The following is an 18,744-nucleotide window of genomic DNA, read 5'->3' as shown; positions in this document are numbered from 1 at the left end:
GTCCTAAGAGCAAAACGTCTGGGGCCTGCGAGCCAGGACCCTTCCGAAGCCTTAGGTGTCTATCGGCGACGTGTACGGTCACTGCAGCTCCGGAGCGCGGAACCCTCAGCCAGGAGACGCGGCTGGCCGGTCCCAGGTCCCGGCCTCCGTAATGAGAGCCCGGAGCCACACTTTGTGCCGCAGCTTCGCAGGTACTAACTTCTGGGGGGGATACCCCGAGATCTCTCAGCGCCCCCGAGTGGGAGGCTGTGGATCTGCGTCCCCTTGGCTGCTGCTTCGTGGAAGTCGAAGGAGATTAGCCACGGTTCAATCCCCTGGGCCCTTGAGTGTTCTATGGGAAGTTGGGTTGGTCTAGGCCCCGTTGGCCCCTGCTTGTTTGACAGAGAATCCCCTCCACCCCTAGAGGTTTCCTCTCTACTTTTTCTCCTCTTTAGGTTAGGTCGTCAGGCGTTTTGGAGGTAATTTGGGGGGCCATAACTCCGGGGTTGGGTGCCAGTATGAGTGAGGTAGGGTTTCATTCAGTCAAGATTTGTTGAGTGCCAAATATGTACTCCGGGTGTAGGTGAGGGTGACTGTTGACTAGTGAAAAAAGGGACCCAAGGTTCACGACTGTCTTCTTACTGTCAGTGGAACGACCTGTGGAAACCTGCGATCCATTCTCATTAAATAAATCTCTGGGTAAGTGGCTAAGCACCTTCTTGAGCTCATCACTAATTCATTTTCGTTTTCACTTTTCCAGTGAGTTCCCAGTTAGCCTGATCAATTCAGCGTAGCATTTCACTTTTAGTATTTCTTTGTTCTCTCGCCACCCCGCAGCCCAAAAGAAAAAAGAGATTTAAAAAAATTACTTATTTTCTCATTACACACGTAGTTTAAAACTCATCTCCTAAGGTGATAGAATTTATTGGACACCTTTAGTGGGAAATGTATTATAATAAGAAACAACAGACTCTTCCTTTACACTAAATTAGCTTCCAGATTTTGTATGTTATTTTATGACTGTTATTCCTTTTCATGTGTGCATGTAGTGGCTCCAGCTCAGTTATAAGGTTTGTTGTTGTTTTCAACTCTGCATTTATCAGCTCAGGTGAAGTCTTAATTTTTCAGATTTTAAAATTTTTATTATTAGAGATAAAGTATTGCTCTGTCACCCAAGCTGGAGTACAGTAGCGTCTTCATAGCTAACTTTAACCTCAAACTCCTAGGCTCAGGGAATCATCCCACCTCAGCCTTCCAAAGTGTCGGGATTACATGCATAAACCACAGAGTCCGGCCCAGGAGCTTAATCTCAAAGGAAGTTTACCTGAACTTTAGGTGTGGAATATCCGAAAGTAACTTCCAGCATGGGATGTGGAGCTAAGTAAGATGAATTTACATAAACCATCATTTTTCCTGCATGTGTTTAGCAGACGAGAGTGCATAGAGTTGCTGGTCATTGCTTCCTATCAAATTGTGGAAACCAATAAAAACTGAAAGTGTTCTATGAGAGAATAGAGGTACTGTAGCTAAGAAGAATGCAAAGGAGGCTGCTCAGAGGGAATCAAACCTTTGTAAAGTTTAGGTTTTAAATCTTTAAAAGGATTTTAAGTCTCTAAAAGGATTTAAAGGTTATTTTAAATAATTAGCTGCTTTTTTTTTAATGTCCTTGGAAGGTAGATTTCTTGCTTTTTTTTTTTTGAGGTGGAGTTTCACTCTTGTTGCCCAGGCTAGAGTGCAATGCGCGATCTTGGCTCACTGCAACCTCTGCCTCCCATGTTCAAGCGATTCTCCTGCCTCAGCCTCCCGAGTAGCTGGGATTACAAGCATTTGCCAGCACACCCAGATAATTTTGTATTTTTAGTAGAGATGGGGTTTTTCCATGTTAGTCAGGCTGTTACTGAACTCCCGACCTCAGGTTATCCGCCCTCCTTGGCCTCCTGAAGTGCTGAGATGACAGACATGAGCCACGACGCCCAGCCAATTTCTTGCTTTTAACTAAAGAGTAAGTGTGGGCCAGTTTATTAAAAATCCTCTGAAGGGGCCAGGCAGGGTGGCTCAAGCCTGTAATCCCAGCACTTTGGGAGGCTGAGGCAGGCGAATCACGAGGTCAGAAGTTCAAGACCATCCTGGCCAACATGGTGAAACCCCGTCTCTACTAAAAATACAAAAAATTAGCTGGACGTGGTGTTGGGCGCCTGTAATCCCAGCTGCTCGGGTGATTGAGGCAGGAGAATCGCTTGAACCCAGGAGGCGGAGGTTGCGGTGAGCCCTAGGTCACGCCACTGCACTCCAACCCGGGAGACAATGCCCCTCTGTCTCAAAAAAAAAAAAAAAATCCTCTGAGGACCAGTATAGGTTACATAGGCAATTTGTCTGTTTTGTTTTTTTGTTTTGTTTTGTTTGCAATGGAGTTTCACTCTTGTTGCCAATGCTGGAGGACAGTGGCATGATCTCGGCACACTGCAACAACCTCCGCCTCCCAAGTTCAAGCAATTCTCCTGCCTCAGCCCGAGTAACTGCGATTACAGGCACCCACCACCACGACTGGCTAATTTTTTGTATTTTTAGTAGAGATGGGGTTTCGCCATGTTGGCCAGGCTGGTCTCCAACTCCTGACCTCAGGTGATCCACCCACCTCGGCCTCCCAAAGTGCTGGGATTACAGGTGTGAGCGACCGCACCAGGCCTGGCAATCTGTCTTATCCTGGTATTTTTTTGTATGCGCTTGGTCATAACAGAAGGGATGAGAATGTGAATTACCACTGCTCAGAAAAACAACTCAATTGGGCTGGGCACGGTTGTTCACACCTGAAATCCTAGCACTTTGGCAGGCTGAGGCCGGCAGATCACCTGAGGTCGGGAGTTTGAGACCAGCCTGGCTAACATGGAGAAACCCTGTTTCTACTAAAAATACAAAAATACCCAGGCGTGGTGGCACGTGCCTGTAATCCTAGCTATTCAGGAGGTTGAGACAGGAGGATTGCTTGAACTGGGGAGGCAGAGGTTTCTGTGAGCCGAGATCACGCCATTGCATTCCAACCTGGGCAACAAGAGCGAAAACTCCGTCTCAAAAGAAAAACAAATCAATTAACATGCATGGTTGACTTAACAGGGTCTCCTCAGTAAAAGTAAAGGTAAATCAAGAATTCATAGAAGTCATAACTTACAGAAACCTCCTATGGAGCAGAAAAATAAAATGAAAAAAGTAATAACTTAGTATTGCTGTTTTGGAAAATGCTGCTTTCACTTTTGATTCATACACGTGAAAGAAATAGTAAAGAAGTAATTAAGAATCATTTTACATTTTTTTCCTTCTTTCCTTCCTTCCTTCTCTCTTCTCTTCTCTTTTCTTTTCTTTTCTTTTCTTTCTTTTCTTTCTTGAGTCTTGCTCTGTTGCCCAGGCTGGAGTGTAGTGGCGCGATCTCAGCTCCATGCAACCTCTGCCTCCCTGGTTTAAGCGATTCTTCTGCCTCAGCCTCCTGAGTAACTGGGGTTACAGGTGCGCACCATTACACCCGGCTAATTTTTGTATTTTTAGTAGAGACGGGGTTTCTCTATGTTGGTCAGGCTGGTCTCCAACTCCTGACCTAGTGATCCACCCACCTCGGCCTCCCAAAGTGCTGAAATTACAGACATGAGCCACCGCGCCCAGCCATATTTGCTTATTATTTTGAGTTGTTGATACTTTCTTTTTACATGAAGTCTGTAGTTTATAAAATGATGAATTTGTCTACTTAAGAGTTGGGGGGAAGAGTTACGGGTGTGTACTGGCAGTAGGCTGTGGATTTGGAGCTGTGAAAGCTTCTCCCAAGGCTATTCAGTCTTGTTTCTATTTGTTTCTTGGGGTTTCAGTGTTTCTAAACTAAGTTTTAGGTTAATATCTTGAGTTTTCATTTCCTTTTGCATGTAGGTAGTTTGATTATGGATCTTACATTTATGTGCTCTTCTGACTTGTGCTTTTAATGTTTTGAGAGCAATTTGCCCACCTCTCAACGTTGCCATGATAGATGGCAAACCTCTTTGTGGCTTCTCCAGGATTTTTTGAGCATCTGTGATCAAGGAAAGGAGCACCTGGCTCTGGGGCTTGATGCAGGGTACAGGGCTTTTACCTGCCTATAAGGTTAAGGTCATTTCTTCCAACCCTATTCTTACTCTCATGTGTTTGTCAAAAGGACCTAACCCTTGTCCCTTGTAGGCCTCGGTTCCCTGGCATCAGATTTCTCTTACATCTATAGCTTTGATTGTACTCTGTATGGAATCTGGGATATCTCCCGTTTTTCTAGTTTAGCTGTGTGTCAGAACATTTTTATTGTCATTTTATCTACATCTTTATGTGTTTGTAGTGAGAGGGGGAACTGACAGCATCAGTTCAGTCCACCCTGTTGATGAAAGGCTACTTAAGAGATTTTTTTTTTGGAGATGGAGTTTTGCTCTGTTGCCCAGGCTGGAGTGCAGTGAAGCAATCTCAGCTTACTGCAACCTCTGCCTCCCAGGTTCAAGCGATTCTCCTGCCTCAGCCTCCCGTGGAGCTGGGATTACAGGTGCCCGCCTCCACACCGGGCTAATTTTTTGTATTTTTAGTAGAGACAGGGTTTTACCATGGTGGTCAGGCTGGTCTTGAACTTCTGTCCTCAGGTAATCCACCTGCTTCAGCCTCCCAAAGTGCTGTGATTACAGACATGAGCCACACTGTACATGGCCCGCTTCAGAGTTTTTTTTTTTTTTTTTTTTTTTTTCCGAAGTCTTGCTCTGTTGCTCAGGCTGGAGTGCGATGATGTGATCTTGGCTCACTGCAACCTCTGCCTCCTGGGTTCAGGAGATTCTCCTGCCTCAGCCTGCTGAGTAGCTGGGACTACAGGCACATTCCACCACACTCAGCTACTTTTTGTATTTTTGGTAGAGATGGGGTTTCGCCATGTTGCCCAGGGTGGTCTTGAACTCCTGGACTAAAGCAATCCACCTGTCGTAGCCTCCCAAAGTGCTAGGATTACAGGCATGAGCCTCCGCGCCTGGTCTCACTCATGTTTATCATGGCTTAATGCATTAAAGTCTTTGCCACCTTCATTCTTTTTTTTAATCCAGAAACATTTTAATCTGTTAAAAAGCAAAGGCCGGGCGCGGTGGCTCACGCCTGTAATCCCAGCACTTTGGGAGGCTGAGGCAGGTGGATCACAAGGTCAGGAGATCGAGACCATCCTGGCTAACACGGTGGAACCCCCGTCTCTACTAAAAATACAAAAAAAAAAAAATTAGCCAGGCATGGTAGCGGGTGCCTGTAGTCCCAGCTACTCAGGAGGCTGAGTCAGGAGAATGGCGTGAACCCAGGAGGCGGAGCTTGCAGGGAGCCAAGAACGCGCCACTGCACTCTAGCCTGGGTGACAGAGCGAGGCTCCATCTCAAAAAACAAACAAAAAAAAAGCAAAACAAACAAACAACAAAAACCCAAAACTACTTTGCTCCTTTTCACAATAGTGCGCATTTATACCATAATTTAGTTATGGCTACAAAACATCAGAAGATTTCTTTTTTAATGTATCTTCTCTATGGAATTAAAAAAAATTTTTGTGTGTACCCTTCTAGTCTTTAATTGGTAAAATATGTCCCAAAAAAGAAACTATTGCATTTAAGCCACATCACCAAAAAACAAAACGCAAAACCAAAAAAAAAAAACAAACAACCGAGCATAATAACGCTTTTACTGATGTGTCTTACAGATTGACATGACCAAAGCCATATGTTTTCATTTAATTTCCATTTCCCCCTCCCACAACATGCACCAATTGAATATATGCTCTGGGAGCCATAAAATTACCAAACATCTACCTCTTCAAAAGAATGCATTAAAAAATATATATATGTATTTTTTTTTTCTTGAGATGGAGTCTCGCTTTGTCGCCCAGGCTGGAGTGCAGTGGCGCAGTCTCGGCTCACTGCAAGCTCCGCCTCCCAGTTTCACGCCATTCTCCTGCCTCAGCCTCCCTAGTAGCTGGGACTACAGGTGCCCGCCAGCACACCCAGCTAATTTTGTATTTTTAGTAGAGACGGGGTTTCACCGTGTTAGGCAGGGTGGTCTCCATCTCCCGACCTCGTGATCCACCCGCTTCGGCCTCCCAAAGTGCTGGGATTACAGGCGTGAGCCACCGCGCCCGGCCAAGAATGCATTAAAATATTTTAAAGAATTTTTTTGTTGGGCCGGGCGCGGTGGCTCAAGCCTGTAATCCCAGCACTTTGGGAGGCCGAGACGGGCGGATCACGAGGTCAGGAGATTGAGAATATCCTGGGTAACACAGTGAAACCCCGTCTCTACTAAAAATCCAAAAACTTAGCCGGGCGAGGTGGCAGGCGCCTGTAGTCCCAGCTACTCGGGAGGCTGAGGCAGGAGAATGGCGTGAACCCGGGAGGCGGAGCTTGCAGTGAGCTGAGATCCGGCCACTGCACTCCAGCCTGGGGGACAGAGCGAGACTCCGTCTCAAAAAAAAAAAAAAAAAAAAAAAAGAATTTTTTTGTTGTTTAAAAGGCGAAAAAAATGTAAACAAGAAACTGATTCACTCCCTTACTTCATGCATTCACAATCTAAACCAAAAACGAATTTTTTTTTTCTTTTTTTGAGACGGAGTCTCGCTCTGTCGCCCAGGCTGGAGTGCAGTGGCGTGATCTCGGCTCACTGCAAGCTCCGCCTCCCGGGTTGACGCCATTCTCCTGCCTCAGCCTCCCGAGTAGCTGGGACTACAGGCGCCCACCATGACGCCCGGCTGATTTTTTGTATTTTTAGGGGAGACAGGGTTTCACCGTGTTAGCCAGGATATTCTCAATCTCCTGACCTCGTGATCCGCCCGCCTCGGCCTCCCAAAGTGCTGGAACTACAGGCGTGAGCCACCGCGCCCGGCAAAAACGAAATTTTAAAGCAAGAACAAACTACTGCTGCAAGTTTTTGTAAGTCCATTTTCTCTGTACACGCAAACTGCTCACTACTGAAGGGAAAAAATATATAATCCATGGTGTCTGCTGATTCAAAAGGGAGAAACAGGTTGTCATTTAGTATCCAAAAACTGATACATGTATGTTCTGCTTTTATAGTGTATGTTTTTCTCTTTTCTGTTTTTCATATCCAAAACTTGTAAATGCTGTTTTAGGGGTACAGCAGATTAGATTCCAACACTTGGTGAACAGAATTCACAAGCTGTGACAAAACTGACAAAACTCTGTCATCTTTGGGGTGCAATTTTGTTTATATACACTGTATGTGTATATTTATTTTAGATTTGGCTGTAGTGGACTGGCCGTGGTTCAAGTGCCACTTTCTTTTTTTTTTTTTTTTTGAGACGGAGTCTCGCTCTGTCACCCAGGCTGGGGTGCAGTGGCCGGATCTCGGCTCACTGCAAGCTCCGCCTCCCGGGTTCACGCCATTCTCCTGCCTCAGCCTCCCGAGTAGCTGGGACTACAGGCGCCCGCCGCCTCGCCCGGCTAGTTTTTTGTATTTTTTAGTAGAGACGGGGTTTCACCGTGTTAGCCAGGATGGTCTCGATCTCCTGACCTCGTGATCCGCCCGTCTCGGCCTCCCAAAGTGCTGGGATTACAGGCGTGAGCCACCGCGCCCGGCGCCAAGTGCCACTTTCATTCTAAGGCAAGGATATGCTATGATGAAATCTTGGAAGTACAGCTAGAGTCATCATTCTATCTGTTTGAAAAAGTGTATTTGGGCCAGGTGCAGTGGCTCACACCTGTAATCCCAGCACTTTGGGAGGCCAAGGCGGACGGGTCACGAGGTCAGGAGACCATCTGGGCTAATACCGTGAAACCCCATCTCTACTAAAAATACAAAAAAAAAAAAAAAAAAAAAAATTAGCCAGGCATGGTGGTGGGCACCTGTGGTCCCAGCTACTCGGGAGGCTGAGGCAGGAGAATGGTGTGAACCTGGGAGGCAGAGCTTGCAGTGAGCCGAGATTGCGCCACTGCACTCCAGTCTAGGTGACAGAGCGAGACTCCGTCTCAAAAAAAAGAAAAAAAGAAAAAATGTATTTGAAGTACGTCCATAAAGAAAGAGACCTAATTTTAGAAGACCTTTATGCTGGGTGAAAGTGTTTCTCCACTGTATTATGGACCATATGATGGCAACTAGTTTTGTTTTTTGTTTTGTTTTGTTTTGAGACGGAGTCTGTCTCTGTCACCTAGGCTGGAGTGCAGTGGCGTGATCTTGGCTCAGTGCAACCTCCACCTCCTAGGTTCAAGCAGTTCTCCTGCCTCAGCCTCCCAAGTAGCTGGGATTACAGGTGTGCACCACCACACCCAGCTAATTTTTGTATTTTTGGTAGAAGTGGGGTTTCACTGTGTTGGCCAGGCTGGTCTCGAATTCCTGACCTCAGATGATCTGCCTGCCTTGGCATTCCAAAGTGCTGGGATTACAGGCCTGAGCCACCACGCCCGGCTGACAACTAGTTTTTTTGTTAATTTGATTTTTTTAAATTCAAGTCTACAGAAAAGTTGGAAGAATATTACAGTGAATTTTTATGTACTCTTCTCTTAGATTTGCACATTGTTCGCTCTTCACCACGTTACTTCATTTCTTTGTCCTATATATTGTGTAACTATTATTTTTGCATTGTGTTTACACATTCTTATTCTTTTTTTTTCTTGAACCCTTGAGAGATGTTACTTTTATCTCTTATTAATAAGAGTGTGGACTAAAATGTAATTTTATCAAATTCAAAAAAATTTTTTTTTTTTTTGAGATGTAGTCTCGCTCTGTCGCCCAGGCTGGAGTAGAGTGGCGCAGTCTCGGCTCCCTGCAACCTCCACCTCCTGGGTTCAAACAGTTCTCCTGCCTCAGCCTCCTGAGTAGCTGGGACTACAGGCATGCGTCACCACACCCGGCTCATTTTTGTATTTTTAGTAGAGAAAGTGTTTCACCATGGTGGCCAGGCTGGTCTGGAACTCTTGATCTCAAGTGTTCACACGCCTCAGCCTGCCAAAGTGCTGGGATTATAGGCGTGAGCCACTGCAAGCAGCCAAATTCAGGAAATTTAATATTGATGCAATACTGTTACTTAGTATACAGTTGGGTTCAAATGTTTCCAGTTGTTTCAATACTGTCATTAACAGAAACTTTTTAGAAAATCCAGGAACCAGTCCAGAATCAAGCTTTAGCTTTGCATTTAGTTGTCATACTTTATTCTCCTTTAATCTAAAATGGTTCTTCAGATTTTTCTTTTTTTGGTCTTTTATAACAGTGACGTTTTTGAAGAGTGATGAGCCGATTATATTATTAAATGTCCTGTCTTTCAATTTGAGCTTGTCCAGTCACTTCCTCATGGTTAGTTTCAGGTTATACAGTTTTAGCAAGAAAGCTATGTAAGTAATACATCACATCAGAAGGGATGGGACATCAGTTTCTTCAGTTGTTGTCCAGGCCAAGGTGAAAGTTCCCCTTCACCCTTGAAAAAATCAGCTCGTTAGCTCATTGACTGGGTATGATTGCTCGTGCTGTAATCCTAGCACTTTGGGAGGCTGAGGTGAGAGGATTGCCTGAGTGCAAGAGTTTGAGACCAGCGTGAGCAACATAGTGAGTTGCTATCTGTATAAAAAAATAAAAAATTACCTGGGTGTGGTGGTGTGTACCTGTAGTCCCAGCTGAGGTGGGAGGATTGCTTGAGCCTGGGAGGTCGAGATTACAGTGAGCCATGATCGTGTTACCGCATTGCAGCCTGAGCAACAGAGCAAGACCTTGTCTCTAAAAGATAATCAACTCATGCACAAGGCCAGGTTCCTAATCCCAACACTTTAGGAGGCCAAGATGGGAGGATCACTTGAAGCCAAGGGTTCCAGACCAGCCTGGACAACATACAAGATCGTGTTGCTACCAAAAAAAATAAAAATAAAAACCAACTCACAAAAGGCATGTGAATTGGAAAAAAAGACATACAGATTTTTTTTTCCCTAAGGTACTTTTGCTATAGCTTCCTCTTTCTTTCTTTCTTGCTTTCTTCCTTTCTTTCCTTTCTTTCTTTTTGATACAGGGTTTTGCTTTGTCACCCAGGCTAGAGTGCAGTGACATGATCACAGCTCACTGCAGCCATAACCTCCTGGGTTCAAGTGATCCTCCCACATCAGCCTCCTGAGTAGCTGGGACTATAGGCGAGCATCACACCCAGCCAATTTTTTGTATTTTTGTAGATAAATGTTACCCAGCCTGTTCTTGAATTCCTAAGCTCAAGCTATCCTCCTGCCTCGGGGTCCTAAAGTATTGAGATTATAGGCGTGAGTCACTGAGCTGTCCAAAGCATACAAATTTATCACAGAGTGATTGCTTATCCCCCCAGGTGGTTCAGAAGGTTACATACCATTCTGGCAAAACAAGTTATGGAAACCTGGAGAAGAGGAATTCTGCTGAGGGGATTACTAGGGAGAATGAATGGATCAGGGAACAGAGATTAACTTGTACATTATCTTGTAAAAGAGTCCATTTAGGTGTGGTTACATTCTTGGTGTTACAGCGTACAGAAGAAAAACAGTTGTTCCTTTGGGTGGGTCTGTATTTTAGGCGCATAAAGGAATTTAAGCTACTGTATGCTTTGGAAGAGAAGGTGTGTGGATGGAGTGAGGTATCAAGAGATACCTTGAGGTTTCTTTGGTTGAGCATAGCCATATTTGGGGGTATTGATTTCTTTTGTTTTTTGAGACAAGAGTTTTGCTCTTGTTGCCCAGGCTGGAGTGCAGTGGTGCAACCTCAGCTCACTGCAACCTCCACCTCCTGGATTCAAGTGATTCTCTTGCCTCAGCCTCCATGTACCACCATGCCTGGCTTATTTTTTAAGTAGAGACCGGGTTTCACCATGTTGGCCAGGCTGATGTCAAACTTCTGACTTCAGGTGATCCACCCGCCTCGGCCTCCCAAAGTGCTGGTATTACAGGCATGAACTACACGCCCTGCCTGGGTATTGATTTCTGAGCCCCAGTATCAGTATATTATCTTTGACGACTTTGTTAAGATTGTATCCACCAGGTTTCTCTTTGTAATTGATAAGTAGTGACCTGTGTTCCCATAGATTGTGTAAATATCTCATTTATAAATAAAGTTTCACCCAGAAATTTCAGCGTTCCTTGGTGACTTGCTTAACCCAGTTATTCCTATAATGGTTACAAAATTGTCATTTTCTAAGTCTACTATTCTTCTTACATTTATTTATTGCATTATACTATAAAGAAGTGTTTTCCCATCTTCATTTATTGCACAGTTACCTTTGAAGCCAAAGTGTTAGGAGGAAGATGTGAACGTTTGCTATAGAAAAAAAGGACTGTGCTGGCCGGGCGCGGTGGCTCAAGCCTGTAATCCCAGCACTTTGGGAGGCCGAGACGGGCGGATCACGAGGTCAGGAGATCGAGACCATCCTGGCTGACACGGTGAAACTCCGTCTCTACTAAAAAATACAAAAAAACTAGCCGGGCGAGGTGGCGGGCGCCTGTAGTCCCAGCTACTCGGGAGGCTGAGGCAGGAGAATGGCGTGAACCCGGGAGGCGGAGATTGCAGTGAGCCAAGATTATGCCACTGCACTCTAGCCTGGGCGGCAGAGCGAGACTCTGTCTCAAAAAAAAAAAAAAAAAGAAAAAAAAAGAAAAAAAGGACTGTGTCAGGAAAGGATTGTATCTGCTCTTCCACTGTTAGCTTAAGAAATAAGACTGGGTGCGGTAATCCTGTAATCCCAGCACTGTCGGAATCCGAGGCGGATGGATCACTTGAGGCCAGGAGTTCGAGACCAGCCTAGCCAACATGGCAAAACCTCATCTCTACTAAAAATAAGAAAATTAACCCGGGCCAGGCGTGATGGCTCACGCCTGTAATCACAGCACTGTGGGAGGCCGCAGTGGGAAGATCACCTGAGATGAATTTTTTTTTTTTTTTTTTTTGAGACGGAGTCTGGCTCTGTCACCCAGGCTAGAGTGCAGTGGCACGATCTCGGCTCACATGATGAAATTCCGTCTCTACAAAAATTAGCCAGGCATGATGGCGGGTGCCCATAATCCCAGCTACTTGGGAGGCTGAGGCCAGAGAATCACGAACTTGGCAGGCAGAGGTTGCAGTGAGCTGAGATCGCACCGCTGCACTCCATCCAGGGTGACAGAGCAAGACTCTGTCTCAAAAAATAAATAAATAGAAATGTAAAATTATAAACTTAATTTTCATGCTTTCAAAACCTACATGTTCTGGCATGATAAACATGAGTTTAGAAGCTTTTTTTTTTTTTTGAGAAGGAGTTTTGCTCTTGTTGCCCAGGCTGGAGTGCAATGGCGCGATCTCGGCTCATCATGACCTCTGCCTCCTGACTTCAATCAATTCTCCTGCCTCAGCCTCCCAAGTAGCTGAGATTACAGGCATGTGCCACCATGCACGGCTAATTTTTTTTTTTTTTTTTTTTTTTGATTTTTAGTAGAGATGGGTTTTCTCCATGTTCATCAGGCCAGTCTCGAACTCCTGACCTCAGGTGATCTGCCTGCCTCAGTCTCCCAAAGCACTGGCATTGCAGGTGTGAGCCACCATTTCCAGCCTGAATTTAAAAGCATTTTTTTTTTTTTTTTGAGACGGAGTCTGGCTCTGTCGCCCAGGCTGGAGTGCAGTGGCGCAATCTCGGCTCACTGCAAGCTCTGCCTCTCAGGTTCACGCCATTCTCCTGCCTCAGCCTCCTGAGTAGCTGGGACTACAGGCGCCCACCACTACGTCCGGCTAATTTTTTGTATTTTTAGTAGAGTCGGGGTTTCACCATGTTAGCCAGGATGGTCTCGATCTTCAGACCTCGTGATCCGCCCGCCTCAGCCTCCCAAAGTGCTGGGATTACAGGCGTGAGCCACCACGCCAGCCTTTAAAAACATTTTTAAGGCCAAGTGCAGTGGCTCATGCCTGCAATCCCCAGCAGTTTGGGAGACTGAGATGGGAGGATTGCTTGAGCCCAGGAGTTCACAACCAGCCTGGGCAACAAAGCAAAGCCCCATGTCTACAAAAAAATACAAAAAATTAGCTGGGTGTGGTGGCATGCTAGTCGTCCCAGCTACTCCAGAGGCTGAAGTGGGAGAATCACCTGAGTCCGGCAGGTTGAGGCTGCAGTGAGTAGTGATCGAGCCACTGCACTCCAGCCTGAACAAAGGATTGAGACCTTATCTCAAAAACAAAAACAAAAGCAAAAAAAGGCAGGAAAAAGAAAGCATTTTGGCCAGGCCTAGTAGCTCATGCCTGTAATCCCAGCATTTGGGAGACCAAGGTGGGCAGATCACCTGAGGTCAGGAGTTCTAGATCAGCTTGGCCAACATGGTGAAACCCCATCTCCATTAAAAATACAAAAATAAGCTGGCATGGTGGCGTGTGCCTCTGGTCTCAGCTACTCAGGAGGCTGAGGCAGGAGAATCACCTGAACCTGGCAGGTGGAGATTGCAGTGAGATCGCGCCACTCCATACCAGCCTTGGCGACAGAGTGAGACTCTGTCTCAAAAAAAAACCCAAAAACAAAACCCTGCATTTTAAATTCCCAAAGTGTTAAGTATTTGTCAGGAAGTTGTTTGTTTGTTTGTTTGTTTGTTTTTTGAGACAGAGTCTGGCTCTGTTGCCCATGCTGGAGTGCAGTGCCACGATCTCGGCTCACTGCAAGCTCTGCCTCCCGGGTTCACGCCATTCTCCTGCCTCAGCCTCCCGAGTAGCTGGGACTACAGGCGCCCACCACCATGCCCGGCTAATTTTTTTTTTTTTTTTTTTTTTGTAGTTTTAGTAGAGACAGGGTTTCACCATGTTCGCCAGGATGGTCTCGATCTCCTGACCTCGTGATCCGCCCGCCTCGGCCTCCCAAAGTGCTGGGATTACAGGCGTGAGCCACTGCGCCCGGCCTTGTTTTTTTTTTTTAATTGCAGGCAAAACATTCTATTATTTCTGTAATAGTTTTGAGGTTACTGCTTATAGACTTCGTGTAAGTAGAAGGAGGCATTATACAAATGTGAAAGCAATGTTGTTAATTTGCCAGGAACTGTTACTCAGAAAAACTGAATTTAGGATTCATTTTTAGAATCAAGGAAATATTAATTGGTTAACTGTTCATTGTTAATATTAGATTAGTTCCATATACATCTAACAGTCTGTTCTCTACACAGCAACCTGAGCAGTCCTTTTTAAAAATCTACTTGATTGAGGTGTAACTGACATACAATAAATTATATCCATTATAAATTTACAGTTTGACAAGTTTTGGCAAATGTGGAAGTCTTATAATCACCACCACAATCAAAACATGGAAATTCCTATCAGTAGAACTTTTCTCCCTACCATTTCTGCCTCCACTCCCAGCCCCAAGTAATACTGATGTTTTCTTTTCTTTTTTTTTTTTGGAGGCGGAGTCTCGCTTTGTTACCCAGGCTATAGTGTCTGTGCAGTGACGTGATCTTGGCTCACTACAACCTCCTCCTCCTGGGCTCAAGAGAGCCTCCCACCTCAGCCTTCCAAGCAGCTGGGACTACAGATGTGTGCCACCATGCCTGGCTAAGTTTTGTAGTTTTAGTAGAGAGGGGGTTTCACCATGTGGGCTAGGCTGGTCTCGAATTCCTGACTTCAGGTGCCCCACCCACCTCAGCCTTCCAGAGTGCTGGGATTACAGGTGTGAACCACTGCACCTGTCTGATACTGATCTGTTTTCTATCACAAGAGACTACATTTACCTTTTCTAGAGCATGGTATAGATGCAGTCACACTCATAGTGTGTATCTTTGTGTCTGCTTTCACTTTGTATTATGTGAGATTCATCTATTTGTGTTCATAAAGAGGTTTTTTGTTTTCTTTTTTTTCGAGATAGAGTCTCGGTCTTGTTGCCAGGCTGGAGTACAGTGGCACAATCTCTGCTCACTGCAACCTCTGCTTCCCGGGTTGAAGCCATTCTCCTGCCTCAGCTTCCCAGGTAGCTGGGATTCCAGGAGCCCGCCATCACACCCGGCTAATTTTTGTATTTTTAGTAGAAACAGAGTTTCTCCATGTTGGTCACGCTGGTCTCGAACTCCTGACCTCAGGTGATCCACCCGCCTTGGCCTCCCAAAGTGCTGGGAATACAGACATGAACCACTGCGCCTGGCCAACCTTGCTTAATCTTAATAAGCACTTACTACTTTCAAACATATTTTAATTATTTTTATTGTCAGTTTCCCCCTTGTTAGAATACAAGCTCCATAATATCAGGAACTTTCGACTGATTACAAATTTCTGGTTAAACATGACAGGGTGACTACATATATCTGTTCTGTTTTGTTTATTTATTTTATTTTTGGTCTCCTAAGGCTCTGTCATCCCAAAGATACTAAGTAACAGGCAGAATTGGATATGGCACAAATTTCTGTTTAAAGAGATGTGGTCTTGCTCTGTTGCCCAGGCTGTTGTGCAGTGATATTCACAGGCATGATCATATTTCTCTACAGCATCTTGGACTCAAGTGATTCTCCTGCCTCAACCTCCTGAGTAGCTGGGACTACAGGTATGTGCCACCAGGCCCCACTTCTTTTTAAACCATATAAAATTATAGTAAAGGAATAAAATGGATATAAACATGCAAGAATAGAACGGGAAAAGTAGAGAAGGAGAGTTTCTCTCTGTTTTTGGGAGAAGGAAACCTAGAGGAGGAATTTTAACTGTTTTAACAATGCAGAAGCAGCAGCAGCCTAAGAGTGAAATGAAGTTGGAACAGGAAGTGAACTGATATGAACCAAGAACCCTGTAATGGTTCCAGACTGGAGGTTCTCGGTAGCTGAGGTTCAGGGAAGGCTCCAGATTCAGAATAACAAACACCGCTTGTGTGTTTCGTGGTGAGTGAGTGGACCAGTTACAAAGGCCAAATGGAGACAAATATGGTAAAATCAATTTACCTGATTTCTCATTCTGCTTGCTGCACCCAGAAAGCTGATAGGTAGACTTATGCTTGGCCCTGGCAAGAAATTAGAGGCCTTTTTTTTTTTTTTTTTTTTGAGACAGGGTCTCACTCTGTCACCCAGACTAGAGTGCAGTGGAGTGGTGCAATCACAGCTCACTGCAGCCCTTGACCTTCCAGCTTAAGCAGTCTGCCTACCTCAGCCTCCCCAGTAGCTGGCACTACAGGTGCACGCCACCATGCCCGGCTACTTACTTTTTTTGCAGAAACAAGGTGTCACTATGTTCCCTGGCTGGTCTTGAACTCCTGGGCTCAAGTGATTCTCCTGCCTTGGCCTCCCAAGTAGCTGGGACCACAGGTGCATGCCACCACACTTGGCTAATTTTTTTTTTTTTTTTTTTTTTTTTTTTGTAGAGACAGAGTCTCTCCGTGTTGTCCAGGCTGATCTCAAACTCCTAGGCTCAAGAGGTCATCCCACCTTGGCCTTCCAAATTGTTGGGATTACGTGTGTAAGCCACCATGCCCAGCCTGTTCACTTTTTATTTTCCAATAGTTCGTTGACATCTTTGAATTGTTATTTCTTCTACTGTCTTTGGGCTTTATAGCTTTTTTATGTCTGTGCTTTTAATTGAGGATTAGGAAGATAGTTTAAATATGTCTTTTTTATCTGCCTGTTTAAGTAGAACCCTGTACGTATGTATGTAAGTATAAATTAATGAATGACAGGGTCTCACTCTGTTACCTAATTTGGAGTGCAGTGGTGCAATCATAGCTCACTGTAGTTTCAAACTCCTGGCTCAAGCAATCTGTCCACCTCGGGCTTCCAAAGTGCTGGGATTTTAGGCTTGAACCACCAGGCTGGCCTATTTCTTTATTCAAAATTAGAATTTCAGTACAAAAGTAAGTAAAAGATGTAGAGAACCTGTTTATCCAGTTAAATGTTTTCCATTCGTTTATTATTACCTTTTGCACTTAAGTAGTGTGATAGAATCTTCTGTCCAGCATTTGGAAGTCAGTGATTATCTATAGGCATTATCTAACAATGGGATAATTTGTTTTTTTGGTAATTGTTCAAAAACATTTAGTCTGGTCTGGGTGCCATGGCTCACAACTCTAATCCCAGCACTTTGGGAGGCTGAGGTGAGAGGATCATTTGAGACCAGGAGTTCGAGACCAGCATGGGGAACAAACGGAGACACCCGACCCACCCCCCAGGTTTCTGCAAAAAATTAAAAAATTAGCTGGGTGTAGTGACACATACCTGTGGTCTCAGCTACTCGAGAGGCTGAGATGGGAGGATCACTTGGGCCCAGGAGGTCCAGGCTTGCAGTGAGTTTTGATGGCACCACTGCACTCCAGCCTGGATGACAGAACAAGACCTTGTCTCAAAACAAAAACAAAAAAGCATTTAATCTGATACAAGTCTATACATGTTCTCTTACACTTTGGGAACCTCAAAGTGTTATTTGTTAGCAATTTCCATTTGCAAAAGTGATGTGCAGAGATGTTGCAAAATTGAAATTGCTATTTAAAGTCCAATAAATAGTTTTTGTTATTACTCAACTGTCTTGTCATGAAGAAAGGTCTTAATTAAATGAGATTACTTCTAAGACAAGAAAACCTGTATCAAGTCATGGGACAATAAGTGTAGATGAAGTTTAAAGGGATAGCAATATTTGTGGGAACATTATAGAGTATAATTTTTTTTTAACTGATGAAGGCATTTTAGAAACAGTGACATGATACATTTAATCAATTATTCATGAATGGGAACTACATAAATTTTTTGTGAAAACCTGAAATTATACATAGTAATTGGGTTATATCCCTAGGACAGAAAATTTTAATAACAAGATAGTATGCAGCTCACGGGAACTTACATATTCAGCATATTAGCAGGAAAGAGGCAAGAAATTTGAAGAACTTGCAGAAAAGTTGCACAGTAAATGAGAGACTAGAATGCTCAAAGGTAAAGTGGCCTTGATTTGAAGTAAGTGGTAACCTAAAAGCTCTTTTTCTTTGGCTTAGTCTCCTAGCAGCTGATGTGTGGCCTTAAAACCTATACTATCAAGGAGTCTCCGCCCTTAATGTAGACAGTCATTTTGGCCATAACAAGAATTGTGGCAGTAAGTAGTCTGCAAAGTCTGAAGAGAAGAAAGTCAAATACATACGTTGTCAGGTGCCTCTATAGACTTTTGGCAGTAGAACCACCAAACCATTTGCCCCTTTGGTAGAGAATGATATGTGAAGTTTATAGTGTGGGGTGATACCAGGTAACCATCTGGTACTATTTTACTTCCCAAAACAGTATGTTTTTAGGAAAGATAACATCCTTATACTTGACACATCTCTTTCTCTCTATTTTCTCAAAAATTGGAATCATGGGCCTAGCACAGTGGCTCACAACTGTAATCCCAGTGCTTTGGGAGGTGGGGGTGAGAGGATCACTTGAGGCGAGCAGTTTGAGACCAGCCTGGGCGACAGAGCAAGACCCTGTCACCAAAAAAAAAAAAAAAATTTTTTTTTTTTTTTGGTGACAGGGTCTTGCTCTGTCGCCCAGGCTGGAGTGCAAGGGTGGGATCTTGGCTCGCTGCAACCTCCACCTCTTGGGTTCAAGCTATTCTGCCTCAGCTTCCCGAGTAGCTGGGATTAAAGGCGCCTGCCACCATGCCTGGCTAATTTTTGTATTTTTTAGTGGAGATGAGGCTTCACCATGTTGGTCAGGCTGGTCTAGAACTCCTGACCTCATGATCCACCAACCTCAGCCTCCCAAAGTGCTGGGATTACAGGCCTGAGCCACTGCACCCAGCCCCCCAAAATTTTATTTTATTTATTTTTTTAGAGACGGAGTTTTGCTCTTGTTGCCTAGGCTGGAGTGCAGTGGTGCA

At 44.6% G+C, this 18,744-nt stretch overlaps 1 protein-coding gene across 40 annotated transcripts in view; it reads left to right on the top strand.

Moving 5' to 3' along the window:
• Positions 1-51: 51 nt before the first annotated feature.
• The window catches only part of LOC105471665 (autophagy related 13), a 60,961-nt gene continuing 42,268 nt past the window's right edge, over positions 52-18,744 (top strand). For 13 of the 40 annotated variants that reach the window (XM_071074763.1, XM_071074746.1, XM_071074755.1 and 10 more), the window contains exons 1-2: positions 53-191; positions 15,411-15,466. The gene's annotated coding sequence lies outside the window, so the exon portion shown is untranslated. Of the gene's footprint in view, positions 192-562; positions 679-720; positions 1,361-6,750; positions 6,912-15,410; positions 15,467-16,270; positions 16,366-17,688; positions 17,826-18,744 lie in introns of those variants that run through there. The other 27 variants (XM_071074760.1, XM_071074751.1, XM_071074754.1 and 24 more) reach the window with 11 other exon arrangements.

Source organism: Macaca nemestrina, chromosome 12, assembly GCF_043159975.1.
Source record: "Macaca nemestrina isolate mMacNem1 chromosome 12, mMacNem.hap1, whole genome shotgun sequence".
Classification (NCBI taxonomy): Eukaryota; Metazoa; Chordata; class Mammalia; order Primates; family Cercopithecidae; genus Macaca; species Macaca nemestrina.
Note: the sequence above shows the minus strand (reverse complement) of the source record. Positions and strands in the feature narration are given on the sequence as shown.